Source organism: Oxyura jamaicensis, chromosome 2, assembly GCF_011077185.1.
Source record: "Oxyura jamaicensis isolate SHBP4307 breed ruddy duck chromosome 2, BPBGC_Ojam_1.0, whole genome shotgun sequence".
Lineage (NCBI taxonomy): Eukaryota > Metazoa > Chordata > Aves > Anseriformes > Anatidae > Oxyura > Oxyura jamaicensis.
The window spans coordinates 65,825,328-65,834,577 of NC_048894.1; the positions used below are offsets into that span (position 1 = coordinate 65,825,328).

At 40.9% G+C, this 9,250-nt stretch overlaps 1 protein-coding gene across 1 annotated transcript in view; it reads right to left on the reverse strand.

The window, feature by feature from the left end:
- LOC118162615 (tubulin polymerization-promoting protein-like) overlaps nucleotides 1-8,691 on the reverse strand; it is a 45,387-nt gene extending 36,696 nt beyond the window's left edge. Inside the window, exon 1 of the mRNA XM_035318913.1 lies at nucleotides 8,449-8,691. The gene's annotated coding sequence lies outside the window, so the exon portion shown is untranslated. The remainder of the gene's footprint in view (nucleotides 1-8,448) is intronic.
- Nucleotides 8,692-9,250: the final 559 nt, after the last annotated feature.

The window sequence follows — 9,250 nt, forward strand, 5'->3', positions numbered from 1 at the left end:
CTCCACACTGATTATTAGGGCACATAAAGCAGGGACATGATTGTATGGAGTGCTCTGAAAAATTAATGTTCACTGACTCTGTGGAGGAAATACACAGTCATACTAGCTGGAAACGTATTTACCCAGTTTACGATCTCCATACTAAGCAATGCTTTTCAGAAAAAATCAACAGGAAACTATCACAAGTGTGAGTGCATAGCTATGCCATATACTTATCTGCTTATCCAGCTGGACTCTAGCTTGCTAAGAACACTCTTACCTGATGTAAGTTGAATTATTTTCATTTGCAGCAAGTATTACAAAAAAAAAAATAATGGAAGTCTTGTTGCAGCACGAACTGATACAGAAATGAGTAGGACTGTATTGTCTAAGACAACACAGAAGAGCTGTAAACTACAGTAGATACTTATTACAGCCCCAAGCACAATCCAGTTAAAGTGACACACTTCAAAATTATTTGTTATTTAGAATATTTACCAACCAATTATGAATATTTACCAACAATTTATTGGTTTAGATTATTTCAAAAGTCCTGCGAACTAAGGAAAATTTTCAATTTATTTGGCCAAGAAAAATAGGATTCTACATTCAATCATAGCATTTCTTATGTATTTGATTACATTAAACATTTGAGTAAATACTCAAGAAAACAGTGGCCTAGAGTCTGCTGATTTTATTGAGAACAAGACAATAGAGTAGGGAGAAGGATAGAGATGGTGGATCCCTTGCAATGCAGTTCACACAGCCACAAAGTTGAAATAAGTATGGAATTACATACAAATACAAAAAACTGTATGTTCATAACATTAATAATTTTACTTATGTTTCAACCTGAAAGTAAGCTTCCTATTTCTGCCTCATTCTCTTACAAGTGTAAGAGTCTCAGCTTCTCCACACCTACTTCTAAGCTCCTGGGCCTAGCCAAGCTGTCAGCCTTCCTAAAGATATTTCTTAGATGGTCCTAAACCTGAAAGGCTTTTAGAAAATAGACATATTACAAAGAATTCTGCCCGCAAGCACAAAACCTTGGAGCTGTTAGTTGTTACCTGTTTTTACCTTCCATAGTCCTACTAATCCTTCCTGCACACCAAGAATTGGTAAACGTGATTCTTTTAGGCATACTTTTTATCAGAATTTGTTCGTGCAACACTGGTGAAAGTTACAGTGCACCATAAATAGTTGCCATCCACAATTTAAAACCTTCCATCCAATCCAAGCAAAAAATAATTTTTCAGAGTATTGCTATTTTTATATGTGTGAATTGGATTCATAAACATTCATCAAACTCTGCAAAGCACCTGACTTTTGAATCTGTTTTATTTTAGTATTTGATCTATCTTCCCCGTATATTAAAAGTGTTACAGAGTTGCAGGTAAAGGGCATTCTCATTTATTTCCTGTCTGGAATTATTTATGCCAAGTAAAACCAGCAAAAATAAAGTACCACAGCTGGAATCTTTTCCCCACATTTTTGCATAAACATTCAAGCTTAGAGAAGGGATAAACAGCTGGAGAAATGCAGCTCCTCTTAATAAAATGTAATGTTCTACACAGTGCTCTTAAGGCTTAAACTTCCTTCACAACTATAGCTATCAGTAGCAATCAGAATTAAGATATTCTTCTTCTGAGTTCTGCTCTGGGCATATATTCTCCACATGTGGTAATGAGCCAGACATTTTCTCTAGCATATAACACAAAAGAAAAACAAACAGTAAACACTACAGACCAAGTATAACCAATATAACCCTATCTACATTTTACTTATCTTTACTTAAGTAAATGCTTTCACAGGCTTTACGAGGAACTGCATGGCTAAACCATGACTTCTCTATAATAAAATATGTGTATCTAGCACTATGGACAAGGGTAGAGCTGGCTAGATCATCCAGCTGCATTAATCTAGAAACAGCAGCTCTTCAGCTGGAAACACAAATAGTAACCAGAAGTTGGTTAGTCAAGTTGTCCAGTCTTTTTCCTTAGCAAATCAATGCATCAGACACCAATGAAACTATACATTTCATGAAAGAAACAATCTTAGAAAACACATTATCAAGCAAAGAGATTATTTTCACTGCTGTCCTATTACTATTCTATTTCTAAAAACAATAACTATTCACTTCCATAGTTACTGCTACAATACCATGTACAGACAAAACAATGTTTTGCTCTTAATAAACTACATTTCTCCATTCCAAAGAATCACTTCACAATATATCACCTCTTTATAAATAATTTATATGCATATATACATACCCTTATCAGCAACAGTTCTAATAGAACTTTTTTTTTTTTAAAATGAACACGTTTCACCTGATAACACTTTCTACTACATAAAAATTCTTTCTCTACTTAAGTAACTCTTAACTAGCTCTATGACCTCTTGTAACACTACCACATACTTTGCACAAGTTTCAACTACAGCAGCATCAGTGCAGGCATCTACCAGATATTTATGTACTGGTGAGATCTATTACATTTTTTTTTTTTTTTTTTTTCCATTACATGACTTTATTCTATTTGAGATTCCTGCTTACATTCATTCTGATTTCTGCTGGACTGCCACTGGTATCAAAGAAATAATGACACAAATATATACAAATATTCAGCAATTCCACACACAGACAAGGATACAAGATGGTCTCTAGAACACCCTTCAAACAACAGAGTAAATATGACACTTTTCAAAAGGGATAAAAAGATACTCAGGCTGACTAAAGCACAACAAAAGAGCCTCAGCTGTTTAGATGAAATAGTTTTTCATGTCATATCAAGAAAAGAGCAGGGAATCACAGATCCAAAAAGACTGGAAGACAATACCTGCTTCTGCAATAGCTATACAACTTCCAGATAACATTCTGGCCCTATTATCGCTGTAGGATTAAGTAGGTGCAAGTTCACTGATTTGAAATATTACATTTGTAGAGCTAGCTTAACGTACTATCCACACATTTCTTTAAATACTTATTCTGTTTTTGGCTGGGATGGGATTAATTTTTCTTCCTAGTTGCAGGTATGGTGCTGTGCTTTGCATTTGGGATGAGAATAATGCTGATAACACACTGATGCACAGAAGTGCATAAACTGAGTCAAGGACTTTTCAGCTTCTCGAACCTCCCTACCAGCAAGGAGTCTGGGGATACACAAGAAGCTGGGATGGAACACAACCGAACAGCTGACACAAACCGGCCAAAGGGATACTCCATACCATATGACATCACATGGAATAATAAACTGGGTGGTTGGCAGGGGAGCACTGCTTGGAGCCTAGCTGGGCATCAGACAGGGGGGGTGGTAAGCAACTGCATTGTGCATCACTTGTTTTGTATATTCCATTACCATTGTTATTATAATTATTTTCCTTTCCTTCTCTGTCCTATTAAACTGCCTTTATCTCATCCCACAAGTTTTACCCTTTTTTTCCCCTCCATCCTTTTCTCCTTGGACTCCACACTGACAATTAATGGGGCATATAAGGTTGGACACTTTCCCCTGCTCCTTTACCTTCTCTTTCTCCTTCAGCACCCCCTTCCCCTCCAAGCTAGCCACAAGAGCCCTTGAGAATTTTTAATATCTTTGGGATGTTGAACCCAGCATGTTCCTATTGCTATGTCTCCTGAATGTATTTTTGGTTTTGTTTATGATTAAACAACTATTTAAGAATACCATGAGAGGTCTGTCCTGAGGCAGGTTAGCTACAAGTGGCAGGGAGTGTTAGGAGGATATGGGCAAGTACCTAGGACAGTGGGCACCTTCAGGATTTTGAGACTTCATCCCTAAACAAATACAGAATCTTGAAAAAATCGTACAATATTTGGAAAAAATATTCTGTAACCCTGGCAATCCCAGAGTCACAAATCACTGAAATGTGCTGGGGCTTGGCTCATGCCTACCAAGCTACACTCAACACTGCTCCAGCCCCCACAATGGGCCCAGCAGCTGGACTACTGAACCAACTTGTGCAGGTATCAGTCACCCCTGTATGAGAGAATAAGCAATGAATAGGAAAATCAGCTTGTTTGGTAAAGGAAGAAACTGCTAAGAATGGGAAGGAGGAAGAAGAGGATGAGGCAGGCTGCTCCAAAGCAGGGCCATCACAGGAACAGGGGGAAGAAGAGGCAGAACTTGTAAATGCAGCAGTAACCACCCAAACCCTATCCCTGGGTGAGCTGCAAGATACATGAAAAGATTTGAACTGTCATCCAGGTAAGCACACTGCCAACTGGCGGCTCCAATGCTGGGATAACAAGACCAGCAGTATGGAATAAGAGGTCAAGCAAGCTAAGCAGCTGGGATCCCTCTCTAGGGAAGGGGTTATTGACAAAGCGATTGGGAAAGGGGCAAAAGCCATCATCCTCTGGAAGTGACTCCTGTCAGGCATGAAGGAAAGGTATCCCTTCTCAAGGAAGACGTTATATGTCACCCAGGCCAGTGGACGACCATGAAGAAAGAGATATCCAGTTCCTAAAGTAATTTGCAGCACTGGAGGTGATTCATGATGACCTAGACAATGACCAGATATCCAGAAATCCAGATGAAGTCAAGTGCACATGACCCATGTGGCAGACATTTGTATATTGTGTATTTGTATAAGTGCACCATACATGATCATATGTCAACTCATTGGCAGTAATGACCTGGACAGACAGAGAGGAACACATGATGGATTAATTGTCTGGCCAACTCCAAAACAAAGTATAAAATTCCTTGATCCTAGAGGCACGAGTATGTAAGTTGCAAGGAAAAACAATCACAAAAGGGGATTTTTGTGGAAAAATTGCTGCTCCAGTTTCCAGCGGGCAGTATCCCAGACAGTAATGAATACTATGACCAGGACTAGAGGGGCCCTGCCTCCAACCTGGTAGAGGAAAGGGATAATCAGATTTATTGGACTGTGTGGATTCAGTTGCCTAGTACATCAGACTCATAGGAGTATAAGCTTTTGTGGACACCGGTGCACAGTGTACCCTAATGCCATCCCGTATAGCCCCCTGGAGTGACAGGGGGATCCCAACAGCTATTGGTATTGGAGGCTGAAATGAGTCTAACTGGGAATGAGTAGAAGAGAACCCATTATGATTGGCCCAGAGGCTCCATGCATCCTTGGCATAGACTATCTCAGGAGAGGATATTTCAAGGACCTAAAAGGGTGGGCATAGCTGCCTTGGGGGGAATTAAACAGGGGTCCACCTTGCCTGGTCTCTCAGAGGACCCTTCTATTGTGGGGTTGCTGGTATGGTGCTGTTCAGGGTGGTGCTGCTTGGGGTCTGGCTGGGCATCAGTCAGCAGATGATAAGCAATTGCATTGTGCATCACTTGTTTTGGTATATTCCTTTACCTTTATTATTTTCCCTTCTTTTTCTGTCCCATTAAACTGTCTTTATCTCAACCTTCAAGTATTACTCTTCCCCCCCTCCCCCCCACACACACAGTTCTCTCCCCCATCTCACTGGGAAGTGAGCAAAGGTAGCTGTGGTGCTTAGCTGCCTGCCAGGTTAAACCACAACATTAAGCATCATCCCAAAGAGATCATTTCAAATATTAGTAAGACAGGGAGCTTTGTGTAACACTAAGTAAAAATATCAAGAGAACCAAGCTGATGCTATTGAGAAGGATAAAGTTTGATCAGAGAAAAATGAAGCTAAGAGACTTTACAGGGTTTAAAAGCACTCTAAGACTTTAAAAGTCAAAAAACATCACCTATGATCAAAGGGAAGATGTTATAAGAGCTACAAAACCATGAACCAAGACATTTTAAATTGAGAGATTTAATGAATTCCATTAATGTAATTTATCAGGTGACTGAAATCACTTAAGTGAAGTGTCCAACTTCTTAAGGTTATTTAAACCAGCTGTACTGAAGATTAAAAAAAATAATCTCTTTTTGTTGCAACTTAATGCTATGAAGTTTTGATCTGTATACTCAGAGTTGCTAGCATTAATCCAGAAAAGGTATAATTCATATTACATACTCAAGAAAACCATGAGGCCAGAGACAAAGAAGAATAAAAATAAGAGGGAATCTTAAAACAACTGGCAGGAGGAAGAACCTAGGCTTCTCCACTTCCACTTTAGAGCCCTGACACGGGTAAGATACACACTTAGCAGAAGCAAACTGAATTGCTCACCCAGAACACATAACAACTAACCAAAGAAAAAGATTTCCCATCTGTTGATGGAATTTATCACTGCAATCCAAGAAAAATCACCAGCACAAAAATCAGACTGTGTTACTCCATCCAGAACCTGAGAAAAAGCGAGAAAAGCTGTCCTGAAACCTAACCAGTCTACACATACTTGGCCTGTACTGTGTGTACAAGCCCTGTGTATTTAAATTGGGGTATTTTACCAATAACATCCTCTCAATGTACAGTCACTTTCACTACTACGTCAAAGCATTCCAGGATTTGGACTACACAGCAGTGGGAATTGCTCTTGGTACTTCTGTGTATGGACAAGTTATTTCTGTTTGAAGCGTATTTGTTACTCCACAGTTTTTTAGGTTTGGGTGTGCCTTTACTGATGAGCTGCTTTTTTTCAAATTGTTTTTACAGATCCTTCCCCCACACATTATCCCACTCCCCAAAACTGAAAAAATGTGCTGTATTGAATGCTTTTGTACCTCCCTGGGTCACAGTCATATACCTGCAAAAAGTCACCCTTTGTCACTGAAATAAATATTCAGTTTTAAAACAAAAGGAACTCTTGATCTTAAATTTAAGGAAGAGTAAAAATAAGTTGCCAGAAGATAAAATGTTTTATTTTGGGTCAGTGTAGATCTTTGTTTCAACGCTTCAGTATTTAGTCCAGTTAAATTAAAAAAAAAAAAAATCCCCTCCAAAATCAAACCATTAGTCACAGGTCTCTCCAAGAGTGCCCTGGGATACCAGAACATTTAAGCATTATATGGCTTATCTCTAAAGCACTCCTAGATACAACATCAAGTGCAACTCATTGTCTCTACATATTCTAAGAATATCCTTTTTTAACACAAACTGACAGTGCTGCTTGCCTGTGTCTCTCCTTCCTGAGAGCCTTTCCTCCCCCCCCCCGTCAATCCCAAGGTACAAGTAAAAACAATTTCCAACATACAGCTGATTACAGAAAGTAAATGGAATTAATACATCTGTGATTAAAAAATAATACATTATTTTTCAACACAGAAAATCCACAGCTTAAATGAGGCAAGCAGAAACAATTACCTGCTGGATGTGTATTTATTATGAAATTAATTTTATAATATATTTAAATTTGTTATAAATACTATGTGTATTTATTATAAATTTCCATTTATTTTATAAAAACCGTTTCTTACATTTACAAGGGTCAAGTGCAAACACTGCAGAAGATTCTCACATGAACTTTATCTGCAATTTTATCCTTGCATGGCATGCTGTCTAAGCATTGAACTGTACTATGACTTAATAACAGATGCACACTTCAGTAGTTATAAATAATGGACTTTTTAAAGGTATATGACTGTGACCCAGAGAGGTATAAAAGCATACGATACATACGATACATCAGTAAAGGATTTTAAATATGTCTGTTTCCATTCTGAGGCAAAAAAAAAAAAAAAAAAAAAAAAAAAAAAAAAAAGCTTCTCTACCTACCCATCCATCTTCACAAATGGGGACTGACTGCTTGCTCTGCACAAGAACGCAATAAGGTAGCTCTGCAGGGGCTAAGGTTTTATTGTCGTCTCCAGATAATAACTAAAAACAGAATATCGGCTCCAAAGCACAGGTAGACATTAATTTATTTAGTCTGCATGCAAGGTGGATTTTTCTTCCAGCTCCTTTGGGAGAAACCTTCACCCAGACCTGGGCTAGCCAGCCGCGCACAACCAGAAGCACCACCCATCCACTAACCTGTTACTGCAATGTTCCCAGGAGCTAGAAAGCAACCCCCTTCCCCCCCGCACAGGTTGCGATCGCGCGTCTCCTCGCCGTGCGGCAGCGGGAGGAGCACACTGCGACCAGATACTGGTGCCCCATCCCGATCAGCGGGGCAGAGGAACGAAAGCAGCTTTGCGCGGAGCCTCTCTCACCTCCCCATGGGTCTCGTGGGAAAAAAAAAAAAAAAAAAAGAAAAAAAAGAACGAAATAGAAGAGGAAGAGCGGTCATGGGTTACTCCTGCAGAAAGAAGCAACCGCCGCCTTGCCCGCAGCCCTCCGAGACTGTTACATAACGACAGCACGGAGCACAGGGCTGCGCACCCCTGCCTTATTGGGAGACTGATCCCACCGAGGCACCACAGATAAGAGTGCTGGGCAGCTACGCCAACGTTCCCGCCTCTTCCCCTTGGGTCCTCATTAACCGAATGCAAATTAATTATCCAGCAAGCTGAAAAGGGGATGGGGGCAAGAAACATCCCTGCTCGAAAGAAGGAAAGAAGAAGGGAGGGGCCTCAGGAGCCTGACTGTTTCACCCACAAGAAACGCGTACTTACCGCCGGCTCTCGGAGGAAGCAGCAACTCCTACTAGCCTAACCTCACTCTCCCTTGCTTTGGCGCTACTGGGAACCAGTCTCAAGCCGGCGCGGCAGCTCAGCCAAACTCCCGCCCTCGCTGTCCGGGCATTGGCGAGCGCTCGGCACCGCCTGCCCGACCCCCTCTGTCGCTCTCTTCCATAGGCCAGACGGGCTGTCTAGCTGCCGGTCGCTCGCACAGTCCCCGAAGCGTGAGGTAATGAATCAGCCTAGGGGCAGCCTCTGTCTTTGCTGCCTTAAATGGCTGGTTATTGCCAGCAGCGTTTCTCCTCTCCTCCCTGCTTATTACCCAGTGCTCGGCAGCAGGTGGCCAGGGAGAGGTGGAGGGGAGGCCCCGCATGCGGGAGGAGATGACTTCCTTACCGCTTCCACCGCTAGGAGCTAAGAGAGAGACGGGGTGGGTGCCTGCATCGGGTAGTATGAGAGTTGAGGCCAGGTGTAGCAGCTTCTGCCATTTCTAGTATCCTATGCTCTCTTCAGAAGGGAAATTCAGAAACCAAGGAGCATCAGTTACCTGTGTCCTGCCAGGCCCTTTCAGGTTCTGATCCTGATGGCTGCCCATTTTGTCATAAATTGTGCTAGTTGACAAATAATAAACAATTAATAATTAAGTAAAAAGGAATGGGCTGGACTGTGTAGTGGAGTAGGTATTCCACAAAACCCTGTGTCTCCCACCTCATGAAACAAGCAAGCAATTAGTAAATATAAAAGGATGGTTAGCTAGCTAGGCAGTAGGATGAATCATTACCTAGGTATTAAGAAT